This window comes from Sabethes cyaneus, chromosome 3, assembly GCF_943734655.1.
Source record: "Sabethes cyaneus chromosome 3, idSabCyanKW18_F2, whole genome shotgun sequence".
In the NCBI taxonomy this organism is placed as follows: Eukaryota; Metazoa; Arthropoda; class Insecta; order Diptera; family Culicidae; genus Sabethes; species Sabethes cyaneus.
The window spans coordinates 162,202,640-162,226,955 of record NC_071355.1 but is presented as its reverse complement, the minus strand read 5'-3'; the positions used below and the strand labels follow the sequence as shown (position 1 = coordinate 162,226,955).

At 39.4% G+C, this 24,316-nt stretch overlaps 1 protein-coding gene across 5 annotated transcripts in view; it reads left to right on the top strand.

The window, feature by feature from the left end:
- Positions 1-24,316, top strand: part of LOC128744227 (cGMP-dependent protein kinase, isozyme 2 forms cD4/T1/T3A/T3B) — a 416,751-nt gene that overhangs the window by 288,241 nt on the left and 104,194 nt on the right. The window lies entirely within an intron of this gene.

Genomic DNA, 24,316 nt, shown 5'->3' with positions numbered 1-24,316 from the left:
CAGCTTTTCCCCAAATAATGCGGATTCAAAGAAGAACGTTCCCAAAATTGAAAATAAACTCTACTGCATCTATTCTTACGAGATCTTTAAAGTAGTGATGAACCAAAAAACCGTGCAAAAATTCAAAAATTTTCATTACATAAATGTCAGGTGAAAAACGCAACAATAATTACGCCTTATTCTCTATCGCTTGTCCATACTATTCCAGCTAGAACTGTAAGCAAAAAGCAGCGAACGCCTGTCACTTCTATATTGTGACATTTTTTTCGACTGGTCACAGTGAAATGTTTGCTTACTATCATGTACGTATTCCAGCTAGTTTCAGCACATCAAGAGATAGGCTCTCTCGATGGTTTCGGAACCTGATTGACATGCAGTAAATCATTTCATTCTTCCTTTTTTATTTTACTTTCTGTCAGCTGTCTCTTATTTTTTTCCGGTCCTTTTTCTCTTCTTTTTCTGTCCCGTTTTTCGTCCTTTACCTGAGATCTGGTTTTCCTCTGTTCCGTTGCTCGTCTTTTTTCTTCCATTTTTCCTCGTTTTCATGCCCGTTTTCATGCCCCTTTTTCTGTCTCGTTTTTGCCACTTTCTATCCCGGTGTGCTTTTCCTTCCCGGTTCTTGTTTTACTTTTCGCTTTTAAAACCCTTTTATATCCCGTTATTCGTTGTCGTTCCGTTCGGTTCCGTTCTACCTCTTATCAGGTCCTGATTTTCCTCCTTTTCTATCACGTTTTGTTATTTTTTGTCGTTTCATTCCTTTTTTCTTCCGTTTTCGTTTTTTCTCGTCAGTTTTTTCTTTTTCTGTGCCGTTTTTCCTCTTTTTCTGTTTTTGTTTTTTCATTTTCCTACTCCAGTTTTTTCTCTTTTTCTCCTTTTCTACCCCTTTTTTCTCCTGTTTGTCTCGTTGTTTCTCCTTTTCCGTCTAGTTTATCCTCATTTTCTACCTTAACCTTTTTTCTTTCATTTTCTTTACTTTCGATTTCTTTTCAGTCTCTTCGGTTTTCTCTCCCGTTTGCTTCTTTCCAGTTTTTTCATTTTTTGTCCTGTTTTCCCTCCTATTCTTTCACGTTTTTGTGTTTTTTTCATGCCAGATTTTTTTCTCTTGCGTTTTTTTTTGTTCTGTTTGTCCAGTTTTTGTTTTCTTCCACCTCTTTTTCGTTTTTTCCCTTTTTTTGCTTTTTTCTCTGGAGAGCACCAGATGGCGGACTACTTCTAGATACATCAGTCATTCATTTGTGAATTTTACTTGGAAAATATACTAGTTTATAGAAAACTGTTTGCTCTACGTTGTTTGGTTCATGAGATATGAACTTTTGAATTAGATAAATATTCAGAAAACCCGAGTTTTTCAGTTATTACTCAGGAATACTAAAAAACGAACAAACAAGAAAAAAATATTCGGTGACACCATTTTTTTGTCTTTTCTTTGTATTTTTAGACCATTATTTAGGGTTTATTTCTAATTCTCGTCGTAGTAAGTAAAGCCAATCTAATCTTCATCATTTCTTAGATGGATATAATGAATACTCCAAAAGTACTTGTGTTGATTTACCTCAAACACTTTTCCGATCCGTGTACTTTGAATTCACTAAAAAGCGAATATTAAAGCATTTTATTGAAATTACGCAACTGATTTTATTTCTTAAATTCGTCGTACTGTTTTGAAATCCGTCCATTAACATTTTTCATCGGCCTAACCAAAAATCACAACAACGTTTACGAAATTAGCGGGCCTGTATTAGTGGAGGACGACATGACCAATATTATTCTGCAAAAAATTCTGCTGGTCATGCAAGTTTCCCGGCTGTAGAATAACGACAATGCGTTGCGTGAGTTATTTTCATTTTATCAATGACGGAAATTGAAACAATTGGCCGACATTTTCTTCTTCGTCGCACGAAAATACGTAGCAAATTTGGCTGCTAGTATAATTGTTAATGAAAAAAAAGCATTTAAATAGATCTCAGCTCAATTTGATTGATCGCGTATGATAGTCAACAAACTAAAATATTGGGGAATAGCTAATTTTGTGTTGAGTGTCATTAAAAACGCTGACATTTTTAATAATTTGTGTTGGATAGGACGGGAATAGGCAATTACGACGAAGCAGCAACATACCCTACCTTCAAATTGGATTTAAAATAGAAATAGACTTGAAATTGGATTTGGAATCGGAATTGAAATTATGCTTGAATCACGGATTTACAATCAAAGTTTAATTTAGACAGGGTATGAACATGAAATAAGATTTGAAAATTCAACTTAAAGTTGGAATTGAAAATGGATATAAAGTGGTTTTAAATTGCACTTATAATTATATTTGGAATTGAACTTGAAACTAGACTTAAAATTGGATCTGAAATGGGTATTAAATATGGTATTAAATTAGAAATGAATTCGAACTTGAAATTAAGCTTAAGTTTTTACGCAATTAATTTATTTATCGCAAAATAGTGGCCGAACTGCGGACTGGTGGGTTACAGAAATAATTTAGTTTTACAGAAAAGGTTGGGCACGTGACTCAGTGTGCCTCAGCCTGATCACACCAATGCTTACTAGGCAAATCAGTTTCTATTTCCTAGATCCATGGAAAACCACTGAAAAGTAGGGTCTTTAGTCACCCATTTGGCAAGATATCTACCAAAAATATGGTTTAACAGAACCAGTAAAATGGTTTCTGATTGTGTCACGTAACGCTGGAATGTGATTAGACTTCTTATGACGATGTATAATATTTCTGTTCATTTTCTCGGTACATGACATTTAAAAATCTAAAGTATTTTTAATTTATTAGGGGTATCCTAATCATCTTGATTCTCAAACTTTGAAAAAAGAAACGCTAATAGCTTGGAAAAAATTATGACTACAATTTTCAGGGCAAAAAAGTAACGTGTTATTTCTGTTTCGACTCGATACCGAATAGAACCAGCAGATTCCAGGGGGACTGGTTGAGGCTGACATAATGTACCGGTCAACCAGTGAAAGTGGTTTCCGCTGAAACTATTGGCACAATTAACAATCGATAAATTACGCAATCGTGTCGTAAAAGAAAGAATGGATGCATTTAAGATGTTGCCGTTTCGAATGCCTGCAGTGTTACCCAGTCATATTCCAGATGAGTTGATACCTAACTACCTACTGTCGACGAAACTAAGAAAGGTCGTTACACAAGCAATCACTTTTATAGACGATTTCGGTGAACAAAAATGAAGACATTAAACTGTTGTTCTCTCACGTCATAGTAAAACGACATACGATAAACGTTGCATGTTATGTATTACTATTTAAGCACTATAACAGTGTATGAAGGAGAATAAAAAAGTCTATTGTTGTTATATGGTCGAAAGACAAAACGTTAATAGAGGAACAGTCATTGTAACTGAGACTGAAAAGTATTACAACTATGCGCATATTTCAGTGAAATCAAAAAGTGAAAGTTATTTGCCTTTGAGGAAACCAATCAAACCATTAAGAACTAAGCACTGTAAAATAAACAATATTATGTAATATAACGGCGCTGTAATGTTCGTTAAATTTACGTCCTATCGTGCTACCGTTACGTCAACTTTTTATTTTCGAACTTTAACGAATTGTAACCTAACAATCTACTTTAAACGAAGTGGTACACTTTCTTTCGAGAAATTTTTTGGTAAATTGCTATGAATCCAAAAGCACTAGCAATTTCTCCTACTTATTAACAAATTTTGCGCGATTTTCTTGATCTCAGGGTACATACTAATTACACTTATGACTTCATTACTTTGTTCTAACATTTACCTTCAACTATCAAAAAAGAGAGACTACTGGACGAGTGGAAGGGGTGGTTTGTCCCATCTACAAAAAGGGCAATCGGCTAGGTTTAGCTAAAACTTGCTTGAAACTACTCAAAAGGCCTTTAAAGTGTACAAGCTCAAATTTTTACTCAGGGATGGCTGTTTTTTTTTGACGAAGGGAAAACACCGGTGATGCGAAGTAGGTTGATGAGCTCGACGTAGTGCTAGAAGTTGAAAACCTTCAGAGAGGGAAAGATCTCAAAACCACGCATACTTGCCTAAAAATGTAGGCTCGGAGATCCCTGTTTCAACCCCGATCTCAGGACCGAGACGTCGTGGATGGCAGCAAGCAACGTGGCTGTAGTGGTTCTTTCTAATCGTCACTATTAAGCTTTGTTGATTACGTTTCGGCTTACTGTTTGTGTTTTATTCGGTCATTATCTGATATTTACTATATTCAACAATAGACGTCCCAAAACATTGACACATTCCAGCGTTACGGGACACTATCCCTATTATGCAGATCAGTTCCTGTTTCATCAAATACCTAGCATTCTAGTGAAAAATGAAGTACTTTTTAAACAACTATTTCACAAGATAGTTGCCAAAACATTGGCGAAACAGGAGGGGACTCACACGGTAACAATGGGTGCTAATTGTGTCCCGTAACGCTGGAATGTGTCATTACGTTTGTCTAAGGTCGAACCGAACTACACAATTCTCTGTCAAACAGAATCACTTTATTTACCAATGGTCGTACCGAACCATTTCATCCATCTATGGTCGTACCGATCCATATATTTCATTTAACAATCCAAAGCGATAATTCTAAAGCCAGTTGGTTTCACTTGAATTTTATGAAGGTTTCATTGCGGTATTGATCATTACCTCTGGTTTTATTGCTTACTTTTGCTCATATTGTGGTGCTCTTGGTGGACGGATTTGGAAGTTCTTGGCGCCCACGTGTCGAAAATATTGTTAGCTTCACTTATGTATTTTTGATATTCCGCAAAATGACCGTATTTTGTAAACAAACAACATGGAAGCCGAAAGAAGGGAAAAAATTGAGCACAATTATTTGGAAAATCCATAGTGGTCTGAATCCAGGCTAGCTAAACATCTGAAATTGCCCAGAAATACCGTATGGAGCGTTATCATGCGGTATAAGAAAACATTGACGACGATTCGGAAGCCTCAAGCTAAGCATCGGAGTGAAACTTTCGGCCAGAAACTGCGTGGTAAGATTTGGAAGATCATCAAGAGGAATCCCAATCTGTCGGACCGTGATTTGGCCAGAAAATTCGGTGCTGCCCATAGAACCGTAAGGAGAATTCGACTTCGGGAAGGAATCAAGTCGTATCGAGCTAGCAAACAGCCAAACCGAACCATAAAACAAAATAGTGTGGCCAAAATCCGTGCTCGAAAGCTATACGACCGGGTGCTAACCAAGTTCGACGGGTGTCTTGTGTTGGACGATGAAACCTATGCCAAGGCTGACTTGTGCCAAATACCAGGTCAAAAATTTTACTAGACAACGACTCGGAGGAATGTTCCAATCAAATTTAAATTGGTTTTTACCGACAAATTTGCACGAAAATTTATGATTTGGCAGGGCATTTGCAGCTGTGGCAGAAAAGCGAGAGTTTTCGTTACAAATAAGACAATGACGTCGGAACTGTACCAAAAGGAATGTCTCCAAAAACAAGTTTTGCCGTTGCTTTGGCCAGATTTGGCAAGCTGTCATTACAGCAAAGTCGTTCAAGAATGGTATGCAGAGAAAGGGTCCCAGTTTGTTCCGAAAGATCTTAACACACCCAATTGCTCCCATTTCCGCCCTATTGGGAAATGCTGGGCAATCATGAAGAGGAGACTCAATGCAAAGGGAAAAGTTGTCAAAGACATCAATCAGACGAAGACCTGGTGGAATAAGATAGCCAAAACAATGGACGAAGAAAGTTGCGCCACCTAATGAACCATATTACAGGAAAAGTTCGAGAATTCCTTCAAATCCGCGAAGAATAATTTTATCCGCATTTTTTTCTTAAACGTATGAAGAAAATGCTATCTTTGTGTAAGAAAACATCTTGAATTCAATAATAAATAACTGAAATACACGCAATTATTTTTGTTCCAACACTATCTGAAGCAAGCTTTAGAACTATTAAAACGGTAACACCTTGACCAAACAGATTTATTGCTGTAATTATGGAGAATACTAAAGTTCAACACCAACATCATTTTTTATGTGTGGCCATATTGCCATATTCCAGTATTTTGTTTTAGCTCGCAAACAAAAATTCATCAAAGCAAAGCGTTTTGCAAGAAAAAAGTTATTACCAATCAGTTTCCTGCCACAGGTAGCAACTAAAATGGTTTTGCTAGAAATTGAAATTGATTAACTGAATACATTTACAGTGGTAACCCGATTTTGTCACTCCCCGATTTTGTCACCCACGATTTTGTCACGTTTTTTACCCGATTTTATCACGCTTTTGATTTATCAAAAGCTTAGTATGAAAATCATTTTCAAACGTATCAAATGTGTTAAAACACTGAAAAGAACTGTGTCCAACAAGTTGATTATCGTGGAGTTTTCATAAAAGTTGTTTCTTATCTCCACCACTATAATAGCTTTGTTAGAAGGTTACTTTCTTTGGCAAAGTTCTTTATAATAATCTTCTCAAAAATTTTGTAGAACATTGTTTTGCTCTATCTCTTACTGCTTGAAAACTAAATTTTCTATCTATTCTTTTAGGGGGGTTAATCAAAGAATCGTTCATACCGTAAGAAAGAGCTTTTTACGCTGTGAAATTTCTCTGAACATAGTAAACCCGCATAATTAACCATTTCGTCGCAATTAAAAACGCGTGTTTTTATACCTTCGGGACCTGTGCTGTGAAAAAGTAACAGATGTCCCAAAAGTGATCAAAATGAAATATATCTAAGTTATCTGCAAAAAAATAAAAATTGAAAAAATACCCGATTTTTTCACTGTCCCGTTTTTGTCACCCCTAAATTCATCATGGGGATTACAAAACCGGGTCACTACTGTATTTTGTTAAAACAACTAATACTCGAATATTGCTAAATTTCAATGGCGCGTTGATTTTATCCACCTATCATATCAATATGCACTATAAAATGTAATGCGCACATGCTGCAAACCAACGAGATTGCCCAAAATAGATTCATTATTCTATATTTGATTATGGTCTCTGTAAACTCAATCGAACAGGATGATCTGACAGTAAAACTTTAACTTTTCTGCTCACGGATTTGTTTTCAAGTTGACAAAGCTGTCGAACTGATTTATCTTTTACCAGAGCGAAAAGCGAAAAGCTTTATTAAATTGTGGCTGTCCAGCAGCGAAAGCTTAAGCGGTTTTATTGCTACTTTCAGTAGAGCGTGATACGACTGCTTGAGCCTATGACCTGATTCTTATAGAGGTTATGAAAACATTCTGAGAAGTTGGCCACTTGGTCAGAGAGCAATTTTATAGCGGTTATCGAAATGTTCTGGTGGAGTCCATAGTTTTATTACCGGTTTTATGAAATTCGTCATGAAAACCACTAATGGAACGTAATAAAACTTAGAATTGTTACTTGGATCGGAAATGATCGTACCGAATCATTTTACTTATCATTGGTCGTACTGAACCATTTTATTCATCTATGGTCGTACCGAACCATTTAATTCATCTATGGTCCGAACCATATACTTCACCAACAGGAACCACTATGACAGCATCTTATCCCAGGCTAACCGCCAAATAGGACTCATTTTTAAAATTGCTGATGAGTCTTGTGATCCTCTATGCCTGACGTCGCTTTATTGTTTCCTTATCAGATCAATCCTCGAAACGAATCCCGTTGTGTGGTGTCCATATCATGCTAATTGGATAAATAGAATCGAAATTGTGCAGAAAAAATTCATCCGCTACGCGCTTCGTCATCTGCCCTGAAGAGATCCACTGAACCTGCCGTCGTATGAAGACCGCTACCGACTTCTTGGTACCCTGCATTTAGAATCCAGACGACGCAATGCCCAAGTGATTTTTGCTGCGAAGTTATTATATAACCACGTCGATTGCCCGTCGCTATTCCAGTAGCTTAACATATACGCTCCAATCAGACCGTTACGTCAACTTAATTGTTTGCACCTGGAGCAGCGGAACGGTTTATTTGGAGCTTATGAGCCAATTAGATTTATGTTCCATCGTTTCAATGAATTTTTTGATATTTTGGTTATCATGGTGAGTTATATTCGCAGTTCGGAGCACCTGAGTTTCCCTTGCCCATGTGGACCAAGTGTTTCATCGGAAGGGTCGAAAATTTCTACTAACTGAGAAAATACACGACCTTATTATCAACGTAACACTTTTTTACCCACAGGCCCGGTTTTCTTGAGCGATTCTTTCACGTAAACCTAAACAAACAAGCTGAACAACGAATCTGATTCATTCGGTTTAAACATGTACTGTTCTGTCACGGTCGCCATTTGTGCGGAGTCCATTTTACAGCCACAAAGAATCGCTCAAGTCTTACTTGTTAACCAACTACTGAAGATTGATTGTTTTCAGCAGTCAGGTCGTTGAACGGGGTCGGAATCTAGACGATACCTGTTACGATACCGCATATATGGCAACACTGCCAACATCGCTTATGACGTTTATATTGGTTAGAGGGTAAAAGAAGAGCGAAGATAAATAAAAAAACGCCATCGCAAAAGTGTTCTGAAAAACAAATAGAAAGTGTTTCAAAGCTAAGTCTGAATAATATCGACTATTTACCATTTTCAACGTGCGAAATAGCACCGGGTTTGCGAAACATCGCCTGATAAGTGGTAGAAGTTAGTGTTTTGAGCGATACAGCAACCGTCGAAATACTAGTAGCCTGGGATACTTACCTGTAAAGAATAATTAACGTAGCCAACCGTAAATCTGTTTATCTACAACCGCGAAAGATAAAGTAGGGTAGCACACCCTAAGTTGGCCTTAGACAGAAACGTACTTACCAAACCGTATACTGCGATCGGCGTTGTATAGGAAGAAGGTGTAAAGGATAGACAGTAAAACCACTTCTTGTAATTCGAATGTATATTTTCCATAATTAATCTAACGCAAATATAATATTCTAGTTTGAGCATTACCGAAAAATAATCGGTTGCTACAAAAACTGGTTCATATCCGAACAATACCGATGATTGCCGATACGACGATGATACAGCAAACTGTTCATGCCGTTTCTCGCGACGACGGTAGCGCACCGTAACACTGCCGAGAGAGTGTATTGCGTGAAACATGCTCTAATGCTGAGATAAATGATATTCTGTGTCAGGGGGCATTCGGCCCCCACAGACTCTCAAATGTCAACTGTCACTTTGCTTCCGGAAGATGTACGTGCACTTGCCGTATTTGAACGAAATGTGCTGAAGGCACTACTTGGAGAGATTCCCATCGTACACCTGGCGAAAATTGGGAGACTATGGTGAGTGGACCACGTTGCAAGAATGCTGGATGATTGTACAGGGAAAGCTTCTCTCTTCAGGCATTCCGCCGGCACCAGGAATAGAGAGATCCAACGTGCAGAATAGCTTGACCAGGTTGAAGTACGCCACAAGTAGCGCAGGATCGAGTACAGTAGAGAGAAACTCTTGTTTCATTAAGAGCCACCCCGGCTCTATGCTGCTAAAAGTAAGTAGTAAGGAAGTAATACTTAAGAAAATAATTTTGAGTGAGGCGTTTGGTTTGATGACTGATTAAAAAATATTTATCAATTTATAATACATAAAGTTTAAACTCATTAAATATAAGCATTTCCGTTACTTTTTAATATTTCAAAGACTGACGGCGTCATTCCTTAACCTCTGCACTTTATGGTGCTGTTAAAACAGTGGTTTACGGCACGTTTTAAGACCCAGTAATGGAAGCAGCAATAGTTTGCCGTCTCATTACCTTGAAACGAAAGCAGTTGCAGCTAGCATTGTATGATAGGACAGTCAAGTTGAGTGCAAATTAATATGCCTCAAAAGGGAAGTGTTTTATAATGTGGTTTTTCCAGGACGAATCACTTCGTGTAAAGCGTAAAAGTCATTTCATTCGAATTTGTGTGAATCACAGAATGTAATTTACCAAACATCAAATCAATATCAATTGCTTATTAACATCAAATTTTATTATATTTATTAGTTTTATTTTTTTGCGAAATGGGTAAAAAACTTACTCATGAAACTTTCTACAAAATTACCAAGGAAGTTAAGGTTGGCCTATTGCAATAACCTATTCCATGACATTAGAGCTTAACAAACGAGTGTAAGCCGGAACATCCATCAAAAGTAGTAGTTAATAGCTGCGCGGTAATGGATTTACTGCACGCTGGTAGGTACTTTCATTACGGATACTAAAATCTTGTCAACCACCTATGGCACAAGCTACCTACCTACAGCGTGCAATGTAGCCGTTTTAATCACGGCGTGGCGTACAAAAAATAACATCCGCGTGTACGGAATTTTCACCGGCTGGCTGTGTGCTTGGGTGACATCGGATGTTTGTCAAAAAGTCTCGAGTTTTTCAACGCCCTAGTGAGTGCTATCAGTACACGGCCACATTAGGAAGCGAAACACGTTTTCTTATCTCCTTGTTGCGCCTCTTGACAAACTGGCGGAAATACTATTTTACGACACTTGTAACCGAGTCCACTTCGCTCCGACCAAGGAAGTTGAAAATGCGAAACATGCTATACACCAAATGGTAGGAACTATCCATTTGACAAATAAGAAGATACCCAAAGTTTTTGTTTTTAATTTTTCAATTAACTTTTTGACATCCTCCCCGGATCGGAATACTATCAAAGCAATAATTTCGCACCATTATGTCACTGAACCGGTTTTCCGAATAGAGCGGATCTTTGCCAGGGAGAACCATGTACCGTGCTTCAATCAAAACAAAACAAGATGTTATCATGTGGTCAAACGATGTTTCGTAACAGCTGACATGCGCATCGTTCCGGGAAGGCTATGTCGTGACAAAAGTTGCGCATCAATGACGCGACGACGGCGAACGAAGACGAACCGTGGCAGGAAACATAACTACTTTCACTTTTATTGAGCAAGTGGTAGACAGAGAGAGAGAGAGATAGCGACGGGCAGATAACGAGCAGCAGAAGTCACAAAATTTATATCCCAAAACAATTAGCACGATTGAATGAACCTCTGAGGCTGTTAGAAGCGAGCCGTAGATTCCAAAGCTGACATTTTCTTACGTAGTAAGCTCAAGTGCACAGGCTAACTTTTATAACCCTATTCGTAGACATTACTTTTTGATTATAAAAGCTGGTAAAGCCATCCCAAACAAGCCTGGTGTCTGATCGTTTTATAGTTACAATGTATGGAAAAATAAAGTAAGTACCTACCTGCCTATTTTTTACCGGTTTATGACATGCTGTGAACGCGACTTCTTTGTTAGTAAACTTTTCGGAGTTTCGTTATTGTTCAAAAAGTGATGATAAAAAATAGTGTATTCGCTAAAGAAAGCCATCGATTTTCTATGCATTGTTCAACCATTAACGGCAACATCCACTTGTATGCTGTGAGGATTAAAAAGTGGCCATTTTCTATCAATGAAACGAATCTCATAACAAGTATTTCAGCAGCCATGTTTCGGATGCGGCACGTGCGTTCCATCCATAACGGTTGCGCACTTTTATACTACTCGTGCAACGTATGCAAAGCATCATGTTCAACAAGCAAGTACACCTACTGAATCAATATCACTTTTACTTTCAATTTTCAATATCTACACTCGCGAGTGCACTTCAAAATCTTGCCTCTCATAGGGGTGAAGGAATTCTTACTTGACTGTAGGTATATACTTGCAATGCAATGCACACTCAATTGCTTGCACTGCATAAATTGTATGATCGCAGCAGAAAAAGACCACCTCGGGCGCCAGGCAGGCTATAGGGGTGACACTGAAATATTAAAAAGGAAAGTTCAATCATAAAACAAGACAAATCATCATCGAAACATGAACCTCTCTACTAACGTACATTGGTTTTCTCGCGAAAAATAACGCCTTCCGCACGCATCGTGGAGTGGAGTGCACTATTGTTGCTTTGCCGGTGGTGATATGATCGGACCCAAGCACTTACCATTTCACGAATGCATTGAAACTAAGAAAATATGTACCCACTTACTGTAAGACTATAATAGACCACCCCACACGGGACTAGCAGTGGAAATAAGCTTGTGTGCATATGGTTAAATGTCATTCCGAGTAAAGCTACTGCAGCCTAGACGAACAACAGCTTGCAATTTTGTTGTTGTTTTTTTGCGATTCATCTAGCTTTGCTTTATTTTAAGTAACGCACCACGGTCAGTTGACCAGCAACCCGGCAGTTACTGGAAGCGCACTGAAAGGGGCTTACGAATGTTCGTACAGTGTGAGAGGTGCGATTGCGCCATTCGCTCTAGTCAAGGATGGATCAATATACGTATGTGTAGCAGATCTGTGGGATTTCCTGGTTGACTTGAGGCACGGTGACGTTTCTTGTGAAGGGACTCATGATTATTTAGCTTTCCATTTGTCATGGATCAGGCAAACATACCTTTCAAAGTTTTCTGTAGGGATTTGTTTTTATACTAACGCGTCTATTCTTTAAAAGCATCTGTTGAACATACACTGATGATAATAAAACTTGGTTTATAGTACGAAAACGAGCGTTTGCTTTACGAATTCTTTCGTTGTTTTCTACCACGAAGTAGATTCGTAAATCAATCCTGAATGTTTTGTACATATTAACAAAGCTATATCCGTACGAATTATTGTATTTTACAAAATGGTTCGTAGATTTTGCGAATTCACGAAAAGGCTGTCGCTAAAAATAATACTAGATTTCACTATTTTCCGATAGGTATCAGTATGCTACATTACCGACACCTATCGAAAAATATCGAAATCTCTATTATCTCTGAAAAAAAAGCTGATTTTATCGAGAATCGAACTGAGCTCGTTTGTCATACTTCTTTACGAACAGCCGACGACGCCGCAAACCACAGAACCACAGCTACTGCATACCAAGAAGGTCATAATTGCACAAGTCTATTTTCTCTTCATACAATCTTCGCATCCCGTTTTCGTCGATAATGATGCCAGACAACAACCGTGGATCAAACGGGTCTTGATGCAAGACAGCTACGAATGTGCTCTCGTAAAAAATACGAACCATTCGTAATAACAACATTTGCGGTAGACAATAAGCCTACGAAAGTTTTTAAATGGTATGAAATTATTTGTACCAGCTACGAATATAGTTTTACGAATGTTTTTTCAAAAACAATACGAAATTATATTCTCAGTGTAGTTATTACATACTAGTTGAGCCCGAATCTTACGATCCGGAAAATATAAATGTCTGTTCCGAATACAGAAAACTGCGGATACATTCCATTGGCCAGTGTTTGCGAAGATGTTTAATCTTTGTACTTTGTATTAGTTCTTTGAGTTCTTATATTGCATAATATAGCTCTGAGATGTTGTACATAAAAGAGTCATAGCCGGACACTGAAACAAATAGTTTTTATGGGCGTATTCGATTTTATTCAACTGAATAAAAACTTCTGGCAGTTTGCAACATTTATGTAGTCTGAGTAGAGTAAAATGTTGCTTAGAAAATTCTTGATCGTTTGCTATCATTAACTCATTTTTTGAAATGTTGCGACTTGGTCCGGTCTGATTTAACACCGACCATATGATATCGCGACAAGCAATCGAGTTAAGCAGTCGAGTCGAGCAGTCGAATCAAGAAATCGAGTCAAGCAGTCAAATCGAGCAGTTAAATCAAGCTGTTCAGTCAAGCATTCAGGTCGAGCAGTCAAGTCGAGCAGTTGAATCGAGAGGCTGAGTCGAGCAGTCAAATCGAGCAGTCCAGCCGAGCAGTTGAATCGAGTAGTCTAGTCGAGCAATTGAGTCAAGCAGTCGAATTGAATGGTTTAGTCAAGCAGTCGGGTCAAGCGGTTAAGTCGAACAGTTGAATCGAGCAGTTCATTCGAACAGTCAAGTCGTGCATTCGAGTCGAGTAGTCCAGTCGAGCAGTTGAATCGAGAGGCTGAGTCGAGCAGTCAAATCGAGCAGTTAAATCGAGCAGTCCAGCCGAGCAGTTGAATCGAGTAGTATAGTCGAGCAATTGAGTCAAGCAGTCGAATCGAATGGTTTAGTCAAGCAGTCGGGTCAAGCGGTTAGGTCGAACAGTTGAGTCGAGCAGTCAAGTCGTGCATTCGAGTCCAGTAGTCCAGTGGAGCAGTAGAGTCGAGCAGTTAGGACGAGCTGTCGAATCAAACAAGTCAAGTAGTTGAGTCGAGCAGTTAAATCAAGCTGTTCAGTCAAGCAGTTCAGCCGAGCAGTTGAGTCGAGCAGTCGAGTTGGGCTGTTAAACCGAGCAGTTTAATCGTGCAGTCCACTCGAGCAGTTTAATAGAGCTGTTAAGTCGAGTAGTCCAGTCGAGCAGTCTAGTCAAGCAGTTGAATCGAGTAGTCTAGTCGAGCAGTTGAGTCGAGCAGCCTAGTCGGGCAGTTAAGACGAGCTGTCGAATCAAACAATGAAGTCAAGCAGTTGAGTCGAGCAGTCGGGTTGAGTGGCTAAGTCGAGCAGTCTAGTCGAGCTGTTGAATCGAGCAGCCGATTCGAATAGTCTAATCGGGTAGTTGAGTCAAGAAGTTCATTCGAGCAGTCGAGTCAAGCAGTTGAGTCGAGTAGTCCAGACGAGTAGTGGAATCGAGCAGTGCAGTCGAGCAGTTCAAACGTGCAGTTAAGTCGAGTAGTCGGGTCGAGTTGTTGGTCAAGCAAATGTGTCAAGCAGTCGAATCGAGTAGTTAAGTCGAGTAATCCAGGTAAATCGAGCTGTTCAGTCAAGCAATCAAGTTGATCTGTTCAATCAAGCAGTTGAGCCGAGCAGTCGAATCGAACAGTTCAGTCGAGCAGTTCAGTTGAGCAGTCCAGTCGAGCAATCAAATCGAGCAGTCTAATCGACCAGTCCAGTCAAGCAGTTTAGTCAACCAGTTGAGCAAAAAGCATGACGTCCTGTCAGGGACCTGTTTTAGTTACCAATGACGTACTGTCAGAGACCTGGTTTTCGGTACAGACATAAGCCTCTTATATGTTGCTATATAACGGGTGGCAAACTAAAATTTTGGATTTTTTCGCGACCCTTATGCTCAACAACAAACGAGCTCAGAGAGAAATGAGAGTATATATGTGTTAGCTCTCTCTCTCCTCTTTTTGTTAATATTTTTTGTTTTTTGAAGTAGGACTACTTCTTTGATTTCTATATTGGGGTGCACTTTAGAAAAACGAAAAGGAAACATATAAAGAAAATATAATATAAAGAAACCACGAAAAGTGGTTATAGTTTGCACGCTTATCAGTCATCCGTCAATAGATTCTAGAGATATTGGCATCAATCGATTGAAAAATTTTCAAAAAATCCATTACAACACTGCAGATTACCTGTTTCCCTAACAGACGTTTAATAATTGAGAAAATATGAGTCGAATATTTAATATTTCATTATTTGAATATTCTGCATATTTGCATTATTCTTCGCACGTCAGTGCTTCCCTAGCACGGATGACAGAAATATATACGAGATGAGCTATGGGTTAGTCTTCCTTATGATTGTATTTAATTTACGCCCTATACAATCCGATCCAAAATTATTGAGCTTCAGCTGTTTCTGCTTCTCGGGATAAGGCAACGAAGACTTCCAAATTCATTTTGGCTGCTATGCCTTTTACTGCGCATCGTCAGAACGTCACGTCATTCGATCAGCGGCTTTCGTTGGCATTGGCGAAACATCACACACCGGCAAGCAGCTAGCTTGCGACACATCGGGCAGCCAGTTTTCGAGTCACATCCGTGGCATAATTTTAAAGGATGTATTTGAAACATTGTTTGCCTTTGCCTTACGGTGCGCGTCATCAGTCGGTCACCGGCTTTCGTTGGAAACGCATCGGCAAGCAGCTAGCTTGCGACTCATAACATCATAAACATAAGAGTCTATCTTGATTACAGATCCTACCGGTAGCGTTTCTCCGATACAGTATTCCCACCATTAATCCACACACCAATAACCTATCTGATGGACAAAAGTAGACAATGGACACCGCGAGTCAGAAATTTGAGAACTCGAGATTACCAAACGGACCTTTTCAGGTCCACCATTTAAATTAGCTGAAGAGTTGAAATTATGAATTTCTCACAATCCTTTACCCTTCGCTACTCGCGCCAACTCCAATTTATAGGCATGCTAGAACGTAACAGAATTCACTCGAATACTAATGCCACTTGATGAAAAACTTATGGAACTTTTTCCACCATTTGAAAGTACTTTGTCTGCGGATTAACTTTACTGAAAACAGTAATTTTATTTATTGCTGGATTCCCGAGATATACCGAGATAAAGTCAACGGTTCACAGGCGTTGTACAAAATACAACAGCGTGAGTAAACCTTCCGTTACTGCGCAACTGGGGAATCTATTATATGAAATTCGTTCAAAAATCACCGGCATTGGGAGACGAATTGCTCTACATTCGTAGTCCTACTTCAAGCCTACGCCCGTGCCACTAGGCATGAACCCTTGTACTTTTTAATGCTTGTCTAGTTTTGCTAAAAATGGCGTCGAAACAAGAACAAGCTGCTAGACAACGAGCTAACATTCATGAACCACTATGAAAGTAACATCTCAAGAGCTAAGTAGGATTTATTTTCAAAAATTACCTATGAGTTTCGCGATCTTCTCTGCCTTAAATCGCTGTATTGCTTTCTTGTGAGATCGATCCTAGAAACTAATTCCGTTGTTTTGTACCCATTTCACGCCAACTGGTGTAACAGAATAGAAACAGTACAGAATAAATTTATCCATTTATCCTTCGAGTAACCCGCTGAACCTGCCATCATACGAAGATCGCTGCCGACTCCTTGGAATTCAGTCTTTGGAGTTGAGACAACGAATTGCTCAAGCTGATTTCGCTGCGAAGCTGCTATCAAATCACGTGGACTGTCCTTCGCTACGGGAGCAGTTTAATATATATGCTCCTATTGGGTAGTTACGTCAAAAGAATTGCTTTTCAGCCATTAGAAACCATCACCTTGTCGAAATCACATTACGACACTTCAGTAACCACGACAATCCACCCGAAATCCACAAAGTGCACTACAAAGCAAAGTCATGGGTTTATACCGTCTTTAAACATTACCCCCCAGATAGCACCAACTCGTATATCAATGTACGAAAACTATCGTAAATATCCCCTAACACACTCGAAATCGTAACTAAAGCTGGAATAAGTGGGATCAAGTTGATTTTTTGACGTATATAATGATAATGACTGACATACATACGATTTTCAGCACAGAATCGTAGAGTAGTACGGAGCGACTCGCGCTTAATCGGATATTATCGTATATGAATACTTATATAGTCGTAACGCTCAAAATTATTCGTAATAACGTATATCGCCTCCAGAATAGTACGGATATGCCAATTTTGCGCGTGAAATACGATTTATTTAGCATGTATATCTGTACGTAATGCTGATTTTTACCTTGTTTATACATATGAAAATGCTAGCTGGGCCTTCTTTATCGACAGACTTCGCAGCCGGCTGTTAGAGTACATGAAAATTACGGGGCCAGTGCAACAATCCTACTGTCTCTAACTAGCAAGCACCGCCTAGCCGAGATTCGAACATATGACGACTGGCTTGTTAGACCAGCATCGTACCTCGAAGCCAGGCTGGGCGATAAGTGCACTACATATCATCCATCGCAACTTTAATCATTAAAACTAAATTCTCGAGAATCTCGGGATTCTCGTCCATGATTTTTTCTAACATCCTGCGATCGATAGTATCATATGCAGCTTTAAAATTGATGAACAGGTGTTGCGATGGATGGATGCTGTATTCATGGTCATTTTGGTGGATCTGCCGCAGTTTATGATCGTATTCATTATTTACCGTTACTTAACAAAGCCGATTTGAAAACTTCCCACAAATCTATTCGCAATTGGTGAGAAAATGATTTGCGAGGGCACTTTATCAGCCTGTGCAGATAAATTTTCGGACCCACCGACGACATTACTTTCCTCATCGCCCAATGCTCATTGCGCCATGTAACAATGCAAGTTTTATTGCAGATTTATAACGGATTTTATCAGCAAAACAGGTCATTATAAGACTGCAATAATCAACTCAAATAGTTACTTGATGCTTGATCATCTGTCTGAACTCCATTCAGCTGGTCGTCGAAGTGCTTCTTTCACCTTTCAATCATCTCACGATCGTCCGTCAGAACTCTACCATTTTTATCCTGAAACATTTAGTCTCGCAGTACAAAATCCTTGCGGGATGCGTTGAATTTCTGGTAGAACTTTTGCGTTTCTTGAGAACGAAACAACTCAAGTAACACACTTTCGTCACATTGAGTTACCGCAACCCATTTAAACTATAATTAGTCGTAACTACGTTGCTGCCACTAAATGTGGTGGAAGTGTGCTACCTGGTAACTGCTCAAACCTAGCATACTCCTCCTCATCCTTACAACGCTTTTTCTCTCGGAAGATTTGGGTGCACTGCATCTCTTACTGTTCGATTTGGTGACCTGCAATTGTACCTGTGAATTATATACATAGGACCGTTTCCAAAAAGGATCAAAAAAAGTGTACTTGTATATTTTATGCCAGAACAAACTTCTACATACGTTCATATTCTTAGAGACGTTGAAATTGAAAGTCTTAGGCTGATTTTGTTGGTTAGTTGATGTGCGCTGAACCCTCTAACCACCAGTTTGTATGTCACCCTACTAGCACAGTTGTTATAAACTAGTTGTGGTAACCGATTAATAACTAATTTCAGTCATAAATAAGTTGCAGCAACCAGAAATGACAAAAGTGTGCCAATCGGGCACCACCCGGCTGACATGAGCATTGAAAACCCCGATGACGATCATGATGTTATGTTTTGGGAAGTTGTCGTATTACTCAACATGCGGGTAAAATTCCTTGTCGTCTTCAGAGCTGCACCATTTGGTCACCACCCAACCACCCTGCCCACCATTATGAAAGCTGCACGCAACTCGACGGTATGGCCCTTTATTTAGGATAGATCTCTCCAGCATCCCCCAGCATGCCCTCCAGTTAGCCTCGGGGTATGATGCTTGCCTAATAAGACAGTCGTCGTATGTTGGAATTTCGGCTGGGAGAGGCTGTTGGAATCAATAGGATCGTAGCCACTGGCCCTGCAATTGTCTCGTATTCTAACGACTGGCTGCGAAGTCTGTCGTATAAAAACAGAAGGTGAAGTTTCGATAACGGAATGTAGCACCTAGACTTTGCTTTGCTTTCCAGCATCATTCCAATCAGTTTTGACGGAAAAGTATGTTCGAGCGGGTATGTGTATTAGTCCGATTTAATTCTACTATGTATATTTTATTCTCGACAGATACGTATTTCACCTACGACAGGCAGGCTCAGTGTATCGGTCGTATCTCATTTAAGATGACAGAATCGTACCCCGCCTTGAAATCTGCGAAAAGCTGCTGGTTATACTCCAAGAACTTATTTAAGTTCTGTCGCATAAAGTCTGACGAAGAGTAAATCTGAATGCCCCTCGTGCATCACCGGCACCGCCTGTTGTGACAGGAACTGGAATATTTTAACATAGCTTTATTTACATGTTTATGGAGCACAACTGGTGCAAGTTTAGTCAAAATATTCCACCACGTAGCGGAATAGTACAGAAGGGAACTTTCCCGACGTAAAAAATCTTCCATAAAAACTTGGAAACTGTCTGGATCAAATTTGGTTAAAGTACTAAAAATACCAAAATAAACAATGTGTAATGTTCTGAAGGTGGAAAGGTGGCAAAAAAGTTTCAAATAAACCGAAAATAGGGACCTCTTCCTGAAGAGAAAGACATTGAGGTGCGTTGAGTCCAATCCAGGCATCTCCATCCTGGATACCTATGACTAGAAGGTACGATACCAACTATCAAATCACGTGGAATATCCTCGCTCTAGAAGACTCCAAATATCCAAATCGGCACTTGAAGCAGAATTTGGTAGCCAAAAAGCATGTTATGCGTTTGTACGAACCAAATTCTGCTTCAAGACGAATTTCATTTTGATGGATGACGAAACTTACATGAAAATGGACTTCTAGAAATTTTACTTTACATCTGAACGTAGCGATGTGTGCGCAAATATAAGTTCGTGTTTGCTGGTAAATTTGCAAAGCAGACCACAATCTAGCAAGGAATATGGAGCTGTGGACTAAAGACTGAGCCTTTTATCACTTCCCTACCAATGACATCAAGTGATAGAATGCAAATAATTTTGGGGAATTGTCAACCAACGGCTACGACGAAGCGGGGGGACAGCCAAAAGTGCTACAGAAATGCGTTAAAAGTGGAAGAATCGCGCATTCAACTGTGCAGGATATGATGAGTTCTATTAAGGGAAAAGTTCGAGATTTTATCAAATCTAGGAAACTGCACTGTGCACTGTGCACTTTGATACTGTGAAACTTGAAGATGAATAAAAATACTGCAATACAGTCATTTATGGTTTGCTTTACAAAACACCATTGCTGCATGTGCTTTATAGTCAACTGTAAGAATGTTGAGTACTCTACCCAAAATTAAATAGATTTTATTGCTGTGCTACTTTATAGCTTGCGTAATTTGAAAAATAAATCGAAGAAAGTCTCACTTATTTATACCGCACCAAACTCATCTCTTCATTCTCACGCTCCAAGCAAAAAAGCGTACATCTCTGAATAGTCACGGCTAGTTGAATCGAATTTTATTTTATTGAACTTTAATGTCCTGGGCACTTCATTCAGGGTACCCTTTGGTAGCCATTGATTGCTATTTTTTAATGAAATAATGAAAACCGAACACGATGAACTCCATAGCATCCCTGGCAACAACTAGGTGAGTTTTATTGCACTCTTATTTCAGTTTCTATTAACAATTTTGGTCGTTAAGGCCCTTTTAAGTGGGCAATAAAACTCAGATTGTTATATAGATAACTTAACTCTGGTCTAAATATAAAGATCAATAAATTCCAGTCTGATTGAAAAGTACTATGGTACTGCAGTAAAAGGCTTTTTTCACGTTACGATGACTTCGATCGGGGTTTGAAAGTAAAACCATTTGCGCTTAAAAGGTTATATACAAAGGGATTAACAACGAGAGTGAACATTCTTGAAGATTTGTGGCGAAAATCTATACAGTTATCTTTTCCGATGCAGGCAAATTTTTAATGGAAACATCTTAAAGTATTGTTCAAGTTGATTTACAACCAGATTTTCAACTTCTTTTTTGACATTTAAAGAAAGTAACAAAGGGAACTTGTTACAAAACTTAATCTCCTCAAAAATTTCCATTTTGTTCGAGCAGTGTAAACCGAATTTACTGCACGTGGGCCAATGTTTCGTTGAACATTTTGGGTGTCTTTCGCCGAAAAGAAAACCTGCTGTTTAATCGGTTGATTTACTACTTACCTTACCCTATAATTGTCCCTACATGCAGCTTCCAGTTGGGTGGGCGGTTGATCGCCGGTCGTAAGCATACATTGCATTGGCAGCAGCTCCTCGCTTTAACTCATGCAGAGCTAATGAAGATTTACATCTGTTTGTTTATGAGAGGCGACGGCGCGTGAAACTATTCATTATGTATCATTACTCTGCGTTTATATTTCAGTTGCAGTTTACTGACGGTGTTTTTTTCTTTTCTCCTTTTTTTTCAGGTAAGCCGTAGCTGTATGTCAATGGCGGTATTTGAGGTATTTTATTGCATTTAAATAGTTTACAGCTTGGAATGAACGGAATCGAGCAGTGGAACGTAAATCAAACGGTTGTTTCCAAGTTATTGGCGCCAGTCACATAATATGTTGAAACTTTCTTGGCAATATGTACCAAAAGTTTCAAGAATGAGTGTTTTAGAGATTGTATTGTTACATTACATTTTTTCCCAATCATAGAATATAGTAGGACTACGCAAAAATATTACTAATCTTGCAACAATTTCTCCTAAAACATTTAAAGATAGGATTTTTATTGGAACTCTTAGACTCGGATTTTTATGCGATTGCAGACAACAATCCGATATTAAGTAGACGAGTTCAGTACGAACTTCAACGAATAATGTTTTTATGTCAGCACGAAATCATGATGTAAATAATTACGCGTTGTATATTGGAATCGGGGACCAATATCGATATTTTTCAAGTAAAACCTTAGAGCCAAGCGTTTCGTTCAACAGACAAAGGTTGCTATAAATTAATTTAAATCCTTTGTAATTTTACGTGGGGCAATCTTAAGCGGCGTTCATTAGGGAAAGAAAACCTTCGTCATCAAGGTACAAGGTATACAAGATAATCAACATTGATCAAAGCGATCCAACTTAGCCCTCTAAACGCCAACCGTAAAGAAAGTAGTCAGACATGGTCATTAAAATAACTTTTCATTTGCAGCCAGCCGCACTACTGTGCCGTGGTGTGTCGGATTCGCGATCACGATTTAGATTTAGACCGACTGCTGGAGCTTAAGAAATCCGATATCCGCCTTTGTGTGTCACCAGAGAGCGCTCTACGAAAGTGTAAGGCTGTATGTCAAATGGGCGTGAAAAACGGAACACTCCCTTGGAATCGATTATTTTCCAAGCCGCCACCACCGCCGCTAATTGCCATCGCTTGGCTGATGAAAATAAATAGCAATCTCGTTCCGATCGCAGCTTCGTGCTGCCGTTGTTGTAGGTAGCGAACGCTAAATGCCTGCCCTTCAACTATTCATAAATTCTGCTTCGGCCCGGTAGGATCGAGCCGTGCTAATCTTGAAAGTAGGCCCAGGTGCCTGCCGCGCCAGCAACCAACGATTAAGCAGTCAAAGCGAAACGATTTGTTGCCTTTGTTCCTGCGGAGTAACCTTTCAGAGGTTTACACTTTTTACAAAACTGACTTTGATAAACCGATGAGATTGGGATTGGGAGGTTCTCTGAATTCCTCGTAACATGGGCAGATAGGGGATATTCTTAAATCAAGTTTAAATATTGTTAATTGGAAGACATCTTTTACTTTTAATCTTGCTCGCGACACTTAGTAATAAACTCGAAGGTACAGTTAGAAAAACACTAAACAAAGTGTAAGACGTCGAAGCAGGTACACGGCAACTTACTCTCTAATTAATTTCATGAGGAGACGGCATCTAGTACCTCACCTTGATCGTCCGTTTCCTCAACCATCCCCCATCTAGCAACATTGAAAGACCCGCGATAGCATTTATAAAGAATGACAAAATGCTGCTTCGTGGGTGCACACACCTCCTGCTATTGGTGGGTTGAACATTGTTGTTCGTTGTTGGAATTCTGTGCTGCCTGTCAGCAACAACGTAGTTTGACGCTACTGAAAGGCACACCGTTCTTTTTTGTCGGCTCTGATGAATGCCTAAGATTCTTTCGAAGTCATATCTGCTGGTGCAGTGAAGCACTTCGAAAGTAATTCATATGACCTTTTGTTTTGATTCACCAATTACCTACTTATTATGGTAAAACCGGCGGATATCAATGTTAAGCAACAGTAATTCATGCGAATTTGTCAGTCACTGGGGGACCTAGGATGGGGCGCACTGGGATACGTGCCCCTCCATCTGCTTAAAGATATTCAACGTTTCATTCAATTACATACAATTCACTGTTCTTAGGTAAAGTTCTTTTAAACCGACATATATGCCCCGCTCTTTTGAAAGGCTACGAACTGGAATCTTAGAATCTTATGAAATATTTTTTTCCATGTGTGGACTCATTACTGCGACCAGTATAGTTGATCTATTGTAATATCGCCAGGGGTGTTTGCTGTATGACCTGCACTGTATTTCTTTTTGCTATAATCGCTATTGAGTGAGCGATATCCTTATTAAATTTATGCGTGCTTGTGTGTATTGGGGTTTACCCTTCCTTCAAAGCTTGATCTACTTTACTCACTTATTCCTAGCTGCCAGCACTATCCCATATTATAGCCATCCCTGGCGAGGACTCATTCGTACCTCTGACCAGTACACTTAACTATAGGAGGGATATTTGCACTGTCAGGAGGCTTCAGTGGGTAAATATATAGAATTCAGCATGAAGGAAGGGTATTCGGAGGGGCTTGAGAATAAACCCATGCTAAAGTCACTTGACATCGAATGGCTTGATTCTACTAAGATTCGAACCCACGACCACTCGCTTGTCAAAGCAGACTCGGTAACCTTGCGGCTACGGGGCCCCCCTTATGAAATATTATATACGGGCATAGTTGATGATTGTTTGAGAAGAAAATAATATTTAAAAAAAATCGTCGTCGTCGTCATCAGCAGCATAGAGCCGAGATGGCACGTGCTGTTTCAAGCGTTCGTCTCCTTCGATCTTGGACCAATCGTTGCCTCAGGCATCTCAGAAGTTACAAATCACGTTCGATCTGGTCAAGTCATCTTGCATGTGGCGCCCCTCTGTT